Source organism: Schistocerca americana, chromosome 8 (assembly GCF_021461395.2).
Source record: "Schistocerca americana isolate TAMUIC-IGC-003095 chromosome 8, iqSchAmer2.1, whole genome shotgun sequence".
In the NCBI taxonomy this organism is placed as follows: domain Eukaryota; kingdom Metazoa; phylum Arthropoda; class Insecta; order Orthoptera; family Acrididae; genus Schistocerca; species Schistocerca americana.
The window spans coordinates 308,520,665-308,533,200 of record NC_060126.1 but is presented as its reverse complement, the minus strand read 5'-3'; the positions used below and the strand labels follow the sequence as shown (position 1 = coordinate 308,533,200).

General features: G+C 43.3%; 1 protein-coding gene across 1 annotated transcript in view; it reads left to right on the top strand.

Moving 5' to 3' along the window:
* The window catches only part of LOC124545790 (endochitinase A-like), a 394,777-nt gene that overhangs the window by 87,469 nt on the left and 294,772 nt on the right, over window positions 1–12,536 (top strand). The window lies entirely within an intron of this gene.

Genomic DNA, 12,536 nt, shown 5'->3' with positions numbered 1-12,536 from the left:
CCAGTCAACCGCTAATGATGAAGCCTCTTCTTCTGCAAGACTGAAATGATTGCTTCAGCCACTCTAGCGAGTAGTAGCGACTACAGTTGCGCAACCACTGTAATGTTAAGAACGCAATATCAGTCAGTTCTTCAGTGGAATATTTTACACTAACAGATCAATTCCTAGTGCCTTATGGGCGGAACCCCCACGCTCTCTACCTATTTATCTCACCATGTTCTATCCTCCGCCCGCGGATTATTGTCGAGGTCCGGTGTGGCGGCCAGTCTATAGAAGGTTTTTAAGGCGGTTTTTCCATCTACCTCGGCGAATGAGGGCTGGTTCCCGTTATTCCGCCTCAGTTACACTGTGTCGTTGATTGCTCCGCAAACACCGTTTGCACGTACGCGTACACCATAATTACTCTACAACGCAAACATTGGGGTTACACTCGTCTGGTATGAGACGTTCCGGGCGAGGTTGGGATGGGCGAACTGCACAATAACCCTGTGTTCGGTGTGGGGTGGCGGTGGGGTGGTTGGACAGCTGTGGTCTTTTGTGGCGTTTCTAGGTCCCCGGTTTAATATATACATATATGTTCTATCTTCCGTCTAGGCCTTTCTTTATGTTGTATCACCGCTACCCCCCCCCCCCCCCCCTTACACACACACACACACACACAAACAAACAAACATGCCGGCATGTACGTAAGGCTACTATCAAGTAGCTTCCCGACTCTTGTTCAGTCTGAGCTTTTGCTCCGTCTCTAATTACATCATCGGTGGGTTCCAAGGCTCTCACATTCGCCCCTTTTCTCTGTTACCGCTGTCTTCCAACCATCGCTCTCTCTCTCTCTCTCTCTCTCCCTCTCTCTCTCTAACTGTTTCATTTCTTCCTTCCCGTGATGCTCATGTCACCCGTCCCGGCCATTTTAAACACAGTTACTGTAACGCCTTAAAGCCTTAAAACACTATTAATAAAGTTGCACACGGAATATTCTCCTGTGTTGATTACCTGTATTACGTCTGCTTACATCAAGCGTTATGACAAAATGGATGGCTAACTCTACTCAACTAAATAAATATTAGGACCGTGAAGTGAGTTCGCTGTGACCGTAAACAATACTGAAAACCATCCCGAAGAATTCACTCGTATTAGAACAGACAAAACAGCTTTTGAGCTATTTCTCGATATCTTAACAACTAGAACTGTATTCCAATACCACGAGGGTCTGCCGCCTGTGCTACATAAGTAACAACAGTTTGCACATTTTAGTCACTATGGAAATGTCTTTCTTCTAGTCAAAGAAAAGTTACAATCCACAGGATCATAATTAGTTTACAGCATGGACGATCACACGTCTGCCACCATTAGGTATGTGGAAAACGTGCTGTACGCTATGTCGTCAATGGACCATACTGTTAGAGATCAACATAACACTCACACCGAATATCCTACTCCTCTTGTTCTGATTATTTCGCTGCAAAATACAAGATCGGAATGTGTGCGGGAAATCAGTGGCAAGTGCGGTAACTCAAAAAAACGGTTTTCCACAGCTGCGCTGGAGCACTTGTTCCGCTGAGGAGAGATTCCGAGTTCTACTCTCGCTTAGCTCTCTGATTTTTATCTGTCACTTACCATTTCTTCCAGTTCTGGCAACGTTTGTGAATGCGCGAAATGCCCAGTTGCACCGCGCTTCACAGTTCATGATACACTGCTGGTACCCCTATAACAATTCAGCGATGTACCAACTATTGTAGGACCGAGCCCAGTAAAGCTCTATTCAATCCAACCTCTCCCTTTATGATAAATTTACTTTATAGCTAACTAAAAAACGTCACTTAATCTTGTTTTCAGCTGAACTAAGTACCATTCATGGGTAATCGAATTATATTCGTTTCAAATGTATGCACTTTGTGTATTGGAAACTCACCTATCTTAAGCTTTACACTACAGATCACATGTAAAAGGTAGCAAATGAAATAAGGTTACATCCGCAGCTTTTAGACGTTAAAACGGTATGGTGCAAGAACTTGAAATTGCAGAGTGACTTTTTTTTTTTTTCTCCTGAGGTGATCGGATGTTCTCAGAACTCAGAATTGTTGGGTGTTGCGTTGGTCACATCCTGCACCTGTCATACAGCCAAAGTCACCTTGCGCATTTTTGTGTGTGCGTGGTGGCGGGGGGGGGGGGGAGTGAGGGGGGGAGCGGGGGGCTTCCTCCCCCATAGCCCGTCCTTACGCTTGCCACTTGACCTAACCATTGGTGTACGCTTTAGCTTGATGTGTTTCCCTACGAAGTCTTCCTGGGATCGAGACAGGTTCTTTTGTCCTTCCAAATGGAAGCTCTCTTTCTTTATACAATGAAACGAAAGATTCCTCGTGGGTCTTGCGTATCATACTTTTTTGTGTGCGTGCGTTTTCTGTGTAGGCTGAACTTGTGTTTTTCTTGGAGTTTGGTGACTCTAAAATCGAGGAAATTTCTGCTCTGCTGTCCTCATGCTGTACCATGAATTTTACAAATTTTTTGGAAAGAACTCAATACTGCAAGTTGTTCCCCAATCTCCTCCAACAAAAACATAAATTCAACATACACAGGAAACACACATACACAGATACAACAATGGGTAACTGATCATGCTATCTCACTGCGCAGAAACATGCAGCCTTTAGGTCAATGCTATACAGAGTACACTCACTTAGAATAAATCTACCTTAATACAGAGCTGCACAGAATAAAAAATAGTGTCGTAAACAATGGCTGCACAGCCGAAACAAGTGATAATTTGGACACATAAGTAGACAAAAATAAGAAAACAAATTTTAACACTAAGAAAGTAGAGAAAATATTTGCCAGCATTCCATACCTAGACTCCACTTAACAAAAAATTGTTAATCTAGTCAGCAAAACCAATTTAACAATGGCTTCTCCACTAATAATAAGTTAGTACACTTACCAACCCTCAAGATGAAAACAGATAAGCAGAAATTCAGTAGCAGTGGAGGTAATGAAGAATCCCGACTCAGTTGTGGTGCCTGCTACGTAGGGAAAACAAGTATCAATTTCAAAACCAATTTTAAGAACATATAAATGCTTTCAGACTCAATCACTTTGAAAATTTAGATATTGCACAGTATGTGCTAGAAACCAAAAGCATTATCAACAGATCAGAAAACAATTTGGAAGTAGTACACACTGAAGCCAACGGCAAGACCCTTCATCTGTTAGAACTACTGGAAATATAGCGCCACAAAATCAAAAAGTCTGAGTCTCCCTTAAATGGACAGAAAAATTTTGCTACTTATTTTAGTGATTTTAAAGACTTATTTAAAATTTTTTTCGTTGCATATCTCATCTTATTAAAACTCATTTCTCTGACACTATGTGGTAAACTTAATCTTTGACCATATCTGGTTAAACTACATCTCTGAATTCTTTTAAAAGTTCTAAGCAAATGCACTCCTTGAGTGAAGTGACGGGCGACGACAGAAAGAATTAACTAATGTATGCTGGTCGCAAAAGGATAAAACTGTTCCTCCTCGTTTGTTCGGTAAGCTTATCATTGTTTTTCCAACGTTTTTGACAGGTTTTCCGCACTAGATTTGTGAAATACATAACCTAACATCTAACTGTCCCATAAAAGGAAAATGCAACCCACCCCATTGAAGAGCAAATTTAAATTGTGTCTTAGACGATTTTCACTTGAAGAAGGACTCACAGGGCCCGAAATGCACAGTGTAAGTTATGACCTCATGAAACTACAATCGCCCGCTTGTAACGGCGGGTTCTTGGACTACTCTTGGAGGTGGGGGAGTGGAACTACGTCAGATGAAATATTAGTTCACTTTACTACAAGAACGATAAAACGCTGTACTTAACTTCATGTAATCCACAGCCACAGAAATGTACCGAATATTTACAACTGTCTTTGAATATTAAAGCATTACTTGATGCACCCGTTTACTAAACTCTTCTACTGTCGTTCGAAGTACAGTTCCATCTCAGATGTGAGTAACCCATGATCACGGACTAATCGATGTTGTCTTCTTGATCGGAGGTCGCGAACTGCACAGAGCTTTCCTCTCGTCGGATGTATGTCAGCCTGCGTGTGGGGGCGTTGCGGCGCTTGGAACGAGAGTGTGGTTCTGCCAGAGCCTCCCATCCATAGGTGCGGATTGTAGCGGGACATAGCTGACTTCATGGCTATCGGTGTGAGTTGCCGGCTATGGTATGGCACCGTGATCTTTGGATGACACCACAGTGTAATTAAATACAACACGAAAACATGGTGACTGAAGGCATTTTTATTCAATCTTCCTGATGTTAAGTTTTACGGATGTTGTCTGTAGTTCGAAGACTCAAGCCTCCTGCGAACGTTGTGGTGGCACTACGTTGACGGTTTAACAGATTTCATCTTCATCTACGTCTACATCTATACTGCGCAAACCACCGTGATGTGCATGGCAGAGTTTATGTCCCACTCTACCAGTTATCAGGAATTCTTCCCGTTGCTTTCACGTATGAAGCGCGGGAAGAATGATTGTTTAAAAGCCTCTCTGCGTGCAGTTGTTATTCTAACATTACCCTCACTATACCTATGTGAGCGATACTTAGGCTGTTGTAGTACATTCCTAGAGTCATCATTTAAAGCCGGTTCTTGAAACTTCGCTAATAATTTTTCTCCGGATAGTTTACGTGTATCTTCAAGAATCTGCCACTTCAGCTCCTTCAGTATCTCTGTGACACCTTCACATGGACCAAACAAATCGTTGAGCATCCGTGCTCCCTTCCCTGTATACCTTCAATATCCCCTGTTGGTCCTACCTGGTATGGGTCCCACACGCTTGAGCAGGATTCTAGAACCGGTCGCACGAGTAACTGGTACGCCGTCTCCTTTGTAGACTGATTGCACTTCCCCAGTATTCTACGAATAAATGGCAATCTGCCAACTAGCTTTAGCCACAACTGAGTCTATGCGATCATTCCATTTCATGTCCCTACAAAGCATTAAACCCAGATATTTGTATGAGTTGGCCGACTTCAACACTGACTCGTTGATATTGTAGTTACAGTAAACTATTTTTTTCGTTTTGTGAAATGTACAATTTCTACACTTCTGATCATTTGAAGAAAATTCCTATCTTCCCACCAGTTTGAAAGCTTATCAAGATATAACTGAATAATTACACAGCTTCTTTCAGAGGTTCTACACTTCTGATCATTTGAAGAAAATTCCTATCTTCCCACCAGTTTGAAAGCTTATCAAGATATAACTGAATAATTACACAGCTTCTTTCAGAGGGTAATTTGACACAGATAACTGCATCATCTGCAAACAGTCTGAGATTATTATTAATATTATCTGCAAGCTCATTGACATAGACACATCAGAAAAGTTTTGCACCACCCCGGTTCCCAGAACTCCTGAAGATAGACGTTGACTGTGGGTATTCTATCACAGATACAGCCCCTTTGACTCCTCGGAGATGTCACTAAACCCTCCCAAAGACGTAAACAATCATGCATGAGCAGCGCCTATTAGACAGAGGGGGTCCGACAGCCGATCAGTTCCAGTCATTCCACCAGGAAGGAGGTACACGGCTCGTGTTGTCTGTAGTTCAACCATGCCTAGACGGTCAATACCGCGGTTCGATCGCATTCTTACTTTGTGCGAGGAAGGGATCTCAAGGAGGGAAGTGCCCAGGCGTCTCGGAATGAACCAAAGCGATGTTGTTCGAACATAGAGGAGAAACAGAGAGGAGAAACAGAGAGACAGGAACTGTCGATGACATGCCTCGTTCGAGGCTGCCCAAGGGCTACCACTGCAGTGGATGACCGCTACCTACGGATTACGGTTCGGAGTAACCATGACAGCAACGTCACCATGTTGAATAATGCTTTTCGTGCAGCCACAGGACGTCGTGTTACGACTCAAACTGTGCGCAATAGGCTGCATGATGCACAGCTTCACTCCCGACGTCCATGGCGAGGTCCATCCTTGCAACCACGACACCATGCAGCGCGATGCCGATGGGCCCAACTAAATGCCGAATGGAATCATCTTCTCTTCACCGATGAGTGTCGCATATGGCTTCAACCAGACAATCGTCGGAGACGTGTCTGGAGGCAACCCGGTCACGCAGAACGCCTTAGACACACTGTTCAGTGAGTGCAGCAAGGTGGAAGTTCCCTGATGGTTTGGGGTCCCATTATCTGGGTTCGACGTACGCCGCTGGTGGTCATGGAAGGCGTCGTAACGGCTGTAAGATACGTGATTGCCATCCTCCGACCGATAGTGTAAGCATATCGGCAGCATATTGGCGAGGAATTCGTTTTCATGGACGACAGTTTGCGTCCCCTTCGTGCATATCTTGTGAATACCTTCCTTCAGGATAACGACATTGCTCGACTAGAGAGGCCAGCATGTTCTCCAGACATGAACCCTATCGAAAATGCCCGGGATAGATTGAAAAGGGTTGTTTATGTACGACATGACCCACCAACCACTCTGAGGGATCTACGCCGAATCGCCGTTGAGGAGTGGGACAATCTGGACCAACAGTGACTTGATGAACTTGTGGATAGTATGCCACGACGAATACAGGCTTGCATGAATGCAAGAGAACGTGCTCCTTGGTATTAGAGGTACCGGCGTGTACAGCAATCTCGACCACCACCTCTGAAGGTCTCGCTGTATGGTGGTACATCATGCAATACGTGGTTTTCATGAGTAATAAAAAGAGTAGGAATGATGTTTATGTTGATCTCTATTCCAGTTTTCTGTACAGGTTGCGGAACTCTCGGAACCGAGGTGATGCAAAACTTTGGTTCAAATTGCTCTAAGCACTATGGGACTCAACATCTGAGGTCATCAATTAGTCCCCTATACTTAGAACTACTTATACCTAACTTAACCCAAGGACATCAGACACATCTATGCCCGAGGCAGGATTCGAACCTGCGACCGTAGCAGCAGCGCGGTTCCGTACTGAAGGGCCTAGAACCGCTCGGCCACAGCGGCGGATGGCCTCTGTTATATCACCTGGACAGGGAGTAAACTCGGCGAGGAATGGCAGGGTGACTGGGCCAGCGCCCCCCGAGGCTGCCGCCGGCTAGCGGCCCGTCACGGGCCTTTAGGCAGGTCCACCGCGGCACGCGGAAGCCCCACAGCGCTGCGCCGGTACTCGAGCGGTTATCGCCTCCTGAACGGCAGCCGCCGCTAAAAGCAAATGCGCGCCCTGTTCTCGCTGCTACCAGCATGAAACGCTAATGCGAGGCCGCCGGCGGAAAACGCTACACGACTGGATTTCGCATCGCGGCTCTCCCTGCGACGGTGTCGCATCGCTAATCGATTAGCAGCCACCCGCGCGGTTCGGATAATCGAGGGAGGCAGTTCGTGGAGATACGGCGCACTCCCAGAAACCTTTACTTTTTTTTTTGTTACGAGAGAAGCCAGAATGTGGGACGGGTCGTATAACATGATTTGTCACTGTTGCTCTGTGTTGCATTAATGAAAGTGCCGTATTAGCATTTTTATCGTGCGCATACAAGACTGGTTAGTGAAGCGGGTCAAAGATCGGAGCTAGTCTGGCAGATCATAACCGAGAATACAGCGAGGATGGGGATAAGAGTAAGAAAATTTATCAACTAAAGCGTTCGCCTGAGCAGCACCATATAGTATATCCTGCCATTTACCTCATATTAAATGTGTCTAACAACTATTATAGGAAGCTTTCTGTTTGACTTAAACTTAACCAACAACCAATTACACTAATTAGTAGGAAAGAGCTTGAGATTTTCGTTCTTGTAGTCTACCACCCATAGCCACCCAACTATAATTCTGAATAAGGCTAACATTTCTAAACTTACAGCGTAACTCCTTATTTACCTTGCAGGATTCTCACTTGCTGCGTATACCATCTGTGTCAATCTAGTATTGTGTATTTTCTTGTTTTTAACCGTCTGTGCGCTGCATGTCTGCTACAATAACATAACACCCGAAAAGTAATGTAACGGGTGTGGGAACCCCACAAGAACCATGCGGGGAGTATTGTACAAGAAAACACGCCCAGTGTTCAGCGCGAGACGTTATGGGCCAGGTCGAAATATTCATCTAATTTGCAAGTAAAGGGTTTCATTTGCCAAAGTTTTCGTAATTTGAAAGTTTTCTCAAGATCTTTGCTTAACTAATTCTGCTTCTCCTATCCTTAAATCATTAAACGTTTATGGCTTCTATCTCCTAATCGTTGTGAAGAGTTCTACTCGCCCTGTAATATCAGAACATGGTAGGCACGTCAACGAAAGTCGAATCATTACTTAGCCAAAGAGTTAGAAGATACGAAGTCCTCTAAAGTTATGTTGAAAGGTTTCTTTAGTTCATTCTTCCGTCAGCACATTAACTGTTTACAAAAGTCAGCTTGGATCCTTAAAAAGACACATACAATGTTTCATTTTATTTCGTAGCCAGTTATCTGTTCTGGATGTAATATCCTAAATAGCCATGTGTCTACAGCCACGATGAAATGAGCATTTTTCTCCGTGTCGACAGAGAACATCAAGTAACGTTTTCAGTGTGCATTAATATAATTAAATTAAGCACCATGGTACCCTTAGGTCGCAGGTCTTACAAGAAAGATCAAAATATGTTAAAATCGTGATAACGAGTAATCAGACTTGACTTAACACAGTATTACGAAGGCACTGGGCATTTACTGTTAAGGGTCTCATACACGATGCTTTTTCTGGCTATTCAGCACAAGTCCAAAAATACGTATAGTACACCTCCAGCCAGCACAAAATGTCTGGGGAGAGAATTAAACATGATTATACTTGCTTGACGATGCAGAAGGCTGAACATGATAGGTTCATCTGAACGAATCTGGTGGGTCATTGAGTTCCACTTTATGAAAGAAATGTTACTACACAAAGCGTTGACTCCTTGAAGAGTACACCGAGGGGCTTGAGTGTACAAATAAGTATCTACTCATTGGCAAGATACGACAGTTTAATAATGTAGGAGACAAATTTTGGATGTACAGATGGGTCCTTTAATTACACTAATGTCATCTTAACTTTGAAAATAAAAAGAGAAATGATATAGTTATATGAATTCTATAAAATAAATCTCCTGCACTTTCATATACTCATATACCATTCATGTCTCAGTTTACGGGACTGGGGGAAGGGGGCTTGATGAATACTTCATTTATGGGAAAAGTAATACTTTTTGCCACAGTAGGAAATTTCTGATATGGTGATGACATAATAGTAATAATAATTGTTACTTAAATTTCGTTTATAATAGACTGGTTGCAATATCAGTGAAACAAATTCGGTTTGCGACTGAAAGCTATTTGTTTTTATGTATTTTAGAGAAGTCTATTTGCTGTGGTTACGTTTATTATACCGAAATGATTTAATATGAAATTCACTTCGGAGATATCAATGCATAGTTGAAAAGGCAACTCTTAACACAGATTACTATGCGGAAGAGCTTACAATACGGTACAAATATAAATAGAGTATTTTATTTATCTTCTAACAGTGAAGTGTTGAAGCAAGTGCCGTTGAACTACTACCCACTTCAGTTTTGATCTTGTAAATTTTGTTTGTTGCGCGACTTGCAACAGTCCCTTCAGATGAAGTGAAACATAATCTCATCGGGTTGTAGCAGCCGTTAGACACCATCCTACACTTAGACTTTGTCTGAATTACAAACTGTGGATTTCTTGTGGCAGTAATGGTAAAGTTTTTCTGTGAAATTTTAGGTTACGATTGCGAAACGCTCGATTATAGGACGTCCACGAGAATGTTTATGCACCCAGATATACCAGTTACCATTTTAACATAAATGTATCGTCAAAGGCATTTTGTGTAAACTTTATTAAACTTGAATAAAATGTAACTAACCATGATATCACGGAAAACTTAATGCACTATTCACATAATTAGTGCATACTCCGAACACAGCCATTCATAAATCATTGATTTCTCAATCATTAAACACCAAGCTTGAAGATGACTTCAGAACGAGTCAAAAACACAAAAAATGCTAAATTTTTATTTTGTACGCAGGAATTGTTAAACTGAAGTCTGCGAGAGAATGAACTTAACTAGTCGCATTTAAGATGAAGTTTGTTGTTCAAGGTACAAACTGATACCGGAAAGCGGAAAACATAAGTCCCAAACGATGAATGAAAAACAGAAAATTCACAGCAAGCACGAATAGTTCATACCTAATATATAACGCCTTTCGTTGAAGTAAATATTTTTAATTCTTTGTTGCAGTCTATTTGTTGGCAAATGGTGCTTTCCTTAGAAAGATCTGAATTTAGAGAATCCCTTAATCTGCTTTGGGGTTGCAATATTCGCTATTTTTTATTCCAAGACTATCAACTTTCTGCCAAACTACCAAATTTTCTCTGTGCTATTTCCTGGCAGTTTCATTTGCCAGACCGAGTTCACTGTCCTCATACTGAAACAGCAACGGTTGTAATGGATCTTTCGAAGTACGAAATAACTCCCATCTACGACAAAGCAATTTAAGGTGAGAAACAAGTTTTGCTTGTCTTAGCTTAAAACTCAAAGCTCCAGTGCCACGACCGTATCAGTTTTCTAGCAGGAATTTGGTTCAAGATTACTGGTGTAAAGCTTTCGACGTTAACTGCATCGAATTAGAAGTTGAAAAGTGTCATGAATGAAGTTTGTAGTTGCGGGGTAAATCACGCACTGGACACTTTCTAACAGATAGGAAATGTGCACCTGAGCAGGTCGAGAACCCAGACCATGACTTTTTAAGTGAAATGCTCTTATGAATTGAGCTACATATGTTAATAATCTAGTAGATAACGTCGAAGGCTCGGTGACGCTATTCGAGGACGATGCTGCTGACTGCACGGAGTTTGCGACACCAGAAGACTGTAGAAACATAAAGGAAGACCTGCAGATGATCGACGATTGTTGCAGTCATTGTCCCTGTAAGTAAATAAATGTGCGTAATTAGAAGAAGAGATTCGTTACTATTTGCCTGCACTGACTGCGACAAATCACTCAAAATAGTAAGTACTGTAAAGTACGTAACCATTCAGAGTGACCTAAAGGGAAATGACCACGTGGTAGAAATTGGCGGAAAGCCAAATGCCAGGTTTGGCTGCAATGGGAGAATCTTACGGACACGTAATTCATCCACGAAAGAGGCGGCTTACAATACAAAACACTTGTTTGATCGCTTCTTGAACACTGCACGTATCGTCATGGGATTGCGTAGACGACGCGAGAGCTTCGCGGAGGTGCCCAGCAGATTCGAGTGGCAGACGCTACAAGAGAGGCGTTGTGGACCACGGAGAAGTTTACGGTGGAAATTCCATCTTCATCCATCTTGCGAAATGATCAGGACGATAAAATCAGAAAAATTAGCGGCGACATCCACAGTCATTCTTCCCACCTGCTTATCACGGATTAAACAGGGAAGGTGACAGAAGCTAATGTACTAGGATACACTCCACCATGCACCGTAGAGTGGCTTCTGGGGTACAAAATAGATGTAGATTCAAGCACATGTCAAGGCCCCATTTAGTGCGTCCGTCAGTTACACTATGTGATCAAAAAAGTATCCGGTCACCCCCAAAAACATACGTTTTTCATATTAGCTGCATTGTGCTGCCACCTACCGCCAGGTACTCCATATCAGCGACCTCATTAGTCATTAGACAGAATGGGGCGCTCCGCGGAACTCATGGACTTCGAACGTGGTCAGGTCATTGAGTGTCACTTACGTCATACGTCTGTACGCGAGATTTCCATCTCTAGGTCCGCTGTTTCCGATGTGTTAGTGAAGTGGAAACGTGAAGGGACACGTACAGCAGAAAAGCGTACAGGCCGACCTCGTATGTTGACTGACAGAGACCGCCGACTGTTGAAGAGGGTCGTAATGTGTAACAGACAAACATCTATCAAAACCATCCCACAGGAATTCCAAACTGCATAATGATCCACTGCTAGTACTGTGACAGTTAGGCGATAGGTGAGAAAACCTGGATTTCTTGGCCGAGCGGCTGCTCATAAGCCACACATCGCGCCGGTAAATGCCAAACGATACCTCGCTTGGTATAAGGAGCGTAAACATTCGACGATTAAACAGTGGAAAAACGTTATATGGAATGACGAATCACTAAACACAATGTGGCGATCCGATGGCAGTTTGTGGGTATGGCGAATGCCCGGTGAACGCCATCTGCTGCAGTCATGGACTGTGCGGCTGGTCCCCGCGGAGGTTCGAGTCCTCCCTCGGGTATGGATGTGTGTGTTTGTCCTTAGGATAATTTAGATTAAGTAGTGGGTAAGCTTAGGGACTGATGACCTTAGCAGTTAAGTCCAGCGCGTGTAGTGCCAACAGTAAAATTCGGAGGCGGTGGCGTTATGGTGTGGTCTCGATTTTCATAGAGGGGGCTTGTACCCCTTGATGTTTTGCGTGGCACTATCACAGCACAGGCCTACATTGATGTTTTAAGCACCTTCTTGCTTCCCACTGTTTAAGACCAATTCGGGGATGGCGATTG